Source organism: Coffea eugenioides, chromosome 2, assembly GCF_003713205.1.
Source record: "Coffea eugenioides isolate CCC68of chromosome 2, Ceug_1.0, whole genome shotgun sequence".
Classification (NCBI taxonomy): Eukaryota; Viridiplantae; Streptophyta; class Magnoliopsida; order Gentianales; family Rubiaceae; genus Coffea; species Coffea eugenioides.
In genome coordinates, this window is record NC_040036.1 from 9,009,194 (window position 1) to 9,015,979 (window position 6,786).

The window sequence follows — 6,786 nt, forward strand, 5'->3', positions numbered from 1 at the left end:
ATTGAAATGACAAAACATTAGTAGCTTGCAAGGACACTTTTTTAGGGAAGTGTCATCTGCACTCTCATTGTTGTTAATCACACTCCCACATTCGTTTTAATCATATAGTTTTCGATTATTAAATTAGGGTCTGACTAATGGGTACCCATAGAGTAATCATTAAAATATATTTTAGTTGTCATATTTTTTAAAATGTAAGATTAATTAGAGAAAGTAAATAAATACAAGAGAATGTAGGTATAATTAAACAGAAAAATATATAGATGCAAGGGAGGATAATAATTATTAGCGTGTGTATATGTATGGTAGGTTAGGTGAATGTTAAGTATGTTAATGAGTGTTCAATGTGCACCCGTTAAAAAAAAAAGTAAATCTTATATACATTGACAGTGTATACACTATCACCATTAGATCTATGAAATATGTGCAAAAATTGAATTTTAAATTCAAAATTTGTATATTTGTCATTCATCCAACGCTGACAGTGTCTACACTGTCAATGTAGAAAAGATTAATCGTTAAAAAAATTCATTAAATTACAAGATAAAACAAATTGTGGGAGTGCAAGTTTGCTTGGATAGTGTATTGTTTGAAATATTATTTGGAATAATTACTGTAGCACTTTTTGTGATGCGATGTATGGAAAATAAAAAGGTGGGTTGGAAAATGTATTTATGATACAAGCAAAATATTATTTGAGATAATTTACTATCCAACCAGCTAGATGTTCAACAGCACGAAGAGAAGATTAATTATCCTATGGGGGTTGTGAACTTGTAGGTCTTGGAGGAGATCATCATCCTCCGGTTAAACTTGGCATTGAAGAAAATTGAAGTACTACTCATGAAAATGTAGGAAATGCAGTGTCACTGAAGTCAATAGATGGTGTTTGCCTGTTTATTAGTAAGATTCTAAAAGGAAAGTAGAGAATTCTTTTTTCTTTTTCACAAAATTTGTTTTTGCAAATTGTTGGATAGTATCATATTTTGATAAGTTAACTTCTAGTAGCTAGTACCATTTTGAAAATTATATCCATGATCTTCTTCTTCTTCTTCTTCTCTTTCTCAACCTTAAGCGGGCCTTAATTAGATATTGTCAATTTGGATGGAACCTTAAATTATTAGCAGATATGTGTATCTTGAGATACCAACTGGTAATCCTAGATTAGATTGGAAGACATCAGCACGCACGAGAAGCAGAGAGTAAACGTAATAATAATAATAATAGTATGGTGCATGGAATTTGACACCCCAGCTTCTTGTACTGGTAAGTTCTCTGTATTCACATGCTCCCACTCTTTCTCCTCTGAGCAAAAACAATGACTAAACAATCATTGGAAACAGCATAATACCCCCTTATGGTACCACATCCAAATATCCTATTTTAACACCCAAACCAAAAAACATTCTCGTCAACTTTTATGCTAAGAGGCAGAAGCCTCTTTTTGACCAAGTCTATCCACTGCCCATTCTAGCTGCGCATATTTTGATTTTTGAACGATCCACCAGATGCATATGGGCAAAATAAGCCCTCTTTATTCGTGTATATGCTTGCTTGTGCATGAATCTTTAACGAGCTTCTGATGGTTGAGGGATCCAAGGCATTCATCATACGAAACAGAAAAAGAAAGGGAAAAAAAAAAGATGGTGTTGTAAAAGAGAAATAAAGAGATTCTATCAGTAGTATTATTCACTCAATGATAAATAGATGGGGAAGAGAGCTTCAGATCCGAGACTTCCCTTACTTTCATGCAAAATCGCCTGTAAGTTGTATCAGAAAGCAAGAGAAAAGCTTTAGGTAGATTGTGACCATATATAAAAGAGAAGAGAGACCTACTTCTCTCATCTTTCTTTCCCTTTTCTTAAAGAAAGTCTGCAAAAGATTTCATGTGTGGAAACTTTGTCTCCATGCCCAAATCTTTCGTGAAAACCACCAGCATCATGCTACCAGTACTGATAAAAAAACTCAAAATTTAAAGAAAGAAGGAAAAAAAAAAAAAAAAGTTACAAGTGTAGAAGCTTGTCTTGGCTAGTCTATACAGCAAAAAAGCAAAGAGGAAAAGTTGCGTTACCTTTCAAAAGTACGTTACATAATGCTTTACTTTAGAGCATTAATTAATAAACCCCCCCGGCCAAAAAGAAATATTTAGTGCTTCGTTGCTTTTTGGTTCTCCTTTCCTTTTTCTTTCTTCCCTTTTCCCCAAACTGTAATCATTTCTAGATCGTGTTCAGAGGAATCACAGATCACATTCAAAAACGGCTAGCCCCTCTCATAATTTTATACTTAATGACACTACTTTAGACATAATCGAACCAGACGATTTTTGCCACCTCAATCATTGGTTACGGGAGAAAGTGTGGACAGGAGATAACCAAAATTTTTTGACTGCATAAACAAGATTAAGCTTATTTTATTATGCTATAATCAACAAGAAAAAGGAGATTTTATCTTCTTTTGTCGTTTCGAAGCCAGGGAAATTATTCCTACTGCCTAACTGCCTATACATCTTCCTTGCTTTTTTTGTGTAATAGTCCCAGGTGGCAAGGAGGGGTAGGTCGAGTTGGATGGGGATTACAATCTAATGCGTTTTCTTTTCTTTTCTTTTTTTTTGGAGAATTATAGTAGAAATTTTTAAGTACAATTTGTTACCCCAAGTAGAGAGGAGTCTCACTTCAACTTCTTGCAGGAAATTTATGCACATAAAGACAAAATAATAATGTTCCCAAAAAACAAATTCCTTGGGGTGAATTTGACTTGGTGATGGTTTTTGAAGTACTGCTACTCAGTGTTCTGTTCGTAAAGCAATTTTGTGCCCAAAGAGATGCATAAAGTTTGTGATAAGAATGACGATTGATCGTTTCATCGTGATAATGACTCCTTCTAAAAGTAATCCATTTTTTTTGAGGTACATCTATTTCCTAATTCCTAATAATGACAAACATATCTCCACAACACACTGCACAAACCCTTTGGTCCTGGCTTTTCAGCGTAGAAGAAAGGTTTTGATTTTCTACTTCTTATTCTATTCTGGAGCACAGTGAAAATGGGGGAAAAAACCTCAAGTATAATGATCACTTGGGGTGGCTGGTAGGGCTGTCAACGGGTCGGGTTTGGACTTGGATTCGGTAATTTTTTTTAGGTATGGGTTGAGAAATAATTTTGGTACCCGGACCGGACTCGGACTCATATCCGTTTACTCTAACAAAAAAGTGGGTTGGATACAGAATATAGGATTTCGACCCGTATCCGATTTGGACTCAAACAATACATTAATAATTATGAAATATAAATATTTCTAAATACATTCTTTTACTAAATTAACAAAAATTTCTTTTACCAAATTACCTGTATCTAGAGGTGGCAAAATGGGCGGGATGGGCGGGATTTGCTTGGGTTTGAGATGGAACCGAGTCATATGGGTTTGGGCCCAACCTTACCCATATGTGTTTTGGGACTAACTTGGGCGGGATCACTTTGGGATGGGTTTAGATTGATCCCGCCCAATACCCAAATCTATTTTCTACATGTTTTTTTTTCCTTTAATTCATTTTTTATTTTTTATATAATTTTAATATTTTTGATTTATTAAATTTCTTTTAGTTTTATTAAATAAACATGCAAGTGCTTTATACTCAGGATTTCCACCAAAAATTGGATTAACAAATAAAGGAAAAGATAGATATACAGCTATATTCCAACATATATCAAGATGGCCAAGGTACTTAGGGTGTTGAATATTTATCCTCATCATTGTCCAAGGATGACAGGTCTAAACTGATTGAAATGTTGAAAATTCTTGTGGATAATGATTAGGAAGACTACTAGATTATATTCGCTGGTATGACAATAAAATTTGTTAAAGATAATTTTTTAATCTAAAACTCCGTTTGGATTGGCTATTTTTTCAAAAAATAAGTTTTTCAAATACAATGTTACAGTAATATATAATAACTCAAAAAACATCCCATCCATATTAGTATATCAAATATTTCAAAAAAATTTTATAGTAAAATTTTTTTATATATACTGCTACAATAAAATATTTCAAAAACACCTTCCAAAAATAGCTAATCCAAACGGAGCCCTTGCTATTTGAGCCCAATGGGTACCCAAGTATTTCCCAAAATTTTCCATCAATTAATGGGTACAATTGGGATTTGTCCCATTTTAAACCCAATATTAAATTTCAGTACCCATCCCGCCCAAAGTCCTCATGGGTATGGGTAGCCCATTGGGACTTGGGACAAATTGCCACCTCTACCTGTATCCCATATGAAGCATCTAAAACATTAGGATTTAGAAGAGGCAAACTTGTTTGACCAGAAATATATTTATCACAAATTGCATATAAGTGTTTTTCGCTAAATATCCTGAGATCATGTTAGACCTTTTTGCTAACATGGACAAAAGAAAATAAATAATACATGTTGGGCATTTTCTTTCCGGATAGACCCGGATCCAACCTAGGACCGTTTGACCAGGTTCCGAAATCTTAAGTGCAAGACCAATCGGATATACAGGTCGGGCCCGAGTTTAGTACATTAGAATGAGTTGGTCCAAAATTTTCAATTTCGACCCGAATCCGACCTGTTAACTGGCCTAATGGCTAGTGTTGTATAGGTAAATTGTCCCGTATAGAGATATACTGTTAGGGTCCAGATAGCATATTCTCGGAGATTGGGTTTGGGGAAGAAGAAGAAGAGGGAAGGGTAGAGAGAAGAAAATTCAAGAGAGGGAAATAACAGATTTCTGTAAATTCTTGTCTGCCTTTTCCAACCAATCCGTTGGATACAAATAGGACAACTAACATTTTCTAACTAATTCAGTTACCAATCATGTGCTGTTATTCTAACTAACACAATAGCCCAAAACGGCACCGTCTCACTTATACATTCAATTTGGCCCTAATTCAGCCCACAACGTCACCGTTTCACTTATTCATGCTTCTATCCTGACATTGCCTCCCGCAAAAAGAAAAGTCTTGTCCTCAAGACTGGAATTGAGGGAACTGTGACAAGATGAAATCTTTGTCTTCCCAAGAAGCTTCTTCCTCCCCGAGCTGATACCATTTGATCAGGAATTGAACTACTGGCTGACCCTGACGGAGAATAACTCTCCTTTGCAATATAGATTATGGCTGCAAAGGACACTGGTCTGTACTGTCAAATTCAGGCAAGCTACCAGAAACTGGTTGCGTTGGTCCAATCTTCTTTTTAAGCTGGGAAACGTGGAAAACTGGGTGAATTCTGGACCCAGCAGGCAACTTCAGACGATAGGCCACGGTTCCTACCTTAGCTTCCACCTGAAAAGGCCCATAGAACCTAGCAGCTAGCTTGAGGCATTTCCTGATGGCAACAGTCTGTTGTCTATAAGGCTGAAGCTTGAGGAAAACCCAGTCACCTACCTCAAAGGATCGTTCCGTGCGCTGCTGGTCAGCAAAGAATTTCATCCTCTGCTGTGCCTTAGTCAAATGCTCCCTAATGCTCCCAGAAATGCGTATCCTTTCCTGCAGAAGTTGAGCTGTCGCAGGAATAATAGTATCTAGGTAAGGGCCAAGAGGTAGAGGAACAGGTTTGTAGCCATATAAGGCTTCAAATGGAGATAACTGCAAGCTGGAATGGTAGGATGAGTTATACCACCACTCAGCCAAGGCTAACCATTTACTCCATTGCTTTGGAAATTCCCCAGTCATACACCTCAGGTAGGACTCCACACACTGGTTCACCCTTTCACTCTGACCATCTGATTGAGGGTGGTAAGCTGAGCTGTAGTGGAGCTCCGTGCCAATCAGTTTGAACAGTTCTTGCCAGAAGATGCTGGTAAATATCCTGTCCCTATCAGATACTATGGATTCAGGTAGTCCATGTAATCTGAAAATGTTGTCTAAGAAGAGTTGAGCCACCTGTTTGGCAGAGAATGGATGAGCTAAAGCCATGAAATGTCCAACCTTGGTTAACCTGTCAACCACCACCATTATAGTGTCGAAGCCTTGTGAGTTGGGCAAGCTCTCAATGAAGCCCATGGTCAGATGTGTCCATGCCAGTCTAGGAACAGGTAGGGGCTGTAACAAACCAGGAGCATGAACATGTTCAGCCTTAAACCTCTGACAGACATCACATGTCTTGATAAACTGGATAACATCACTCTTCATGTTAGGCCAGTAGAATAAGGATTTGATCATCTGCCAACATCCCCTCTGACCTGAATGTCCCCCAACAGCAGAGGAATGTAGAGTCTGGATGATCCTGTTCCTCAGACCCGTGGTAGAACCCACATAGATTCTCCCTTTGTATCTCAGAAGATCATTGTTCCATTCGTACATTGGCTGAGAAGAAGGATCAATCAATAACTGAGTAGTGACATCCTTGTATTGGTTATCTGAGGAGTAACTTTCTTGAAGTTCTTGCATCCAGTTTGGTCTCACTGTGGACAGCGCTAAACATGAACCAGCATGAGTGGAGTCACTCTGTGGTCCTTCATGTAGTCTGGACAAGGCATCTGCTACCTTGTTTTCCACCCCTCTTTTATACTGAATTTCATAATCCAGTCCTAATAGCTTGGCTAACCACTTGTGTTGTAAAGTAGTTGTAAGTTTCTGGTCCAACAAATATTTCAGTGACTGATGATCAGTCTTAATAATGAAATGGTATCCTACCAAATAATGCCTCCATTTCGTTACTGCCATAACCAGGGCCAGTAATTCTTTTTCATACGCAGATAAGCCTAGGTTTTTTGGAGACAGGGCTTTGCTTAGAAAGGCTATGGGATGACCTTCTTGCATCAACA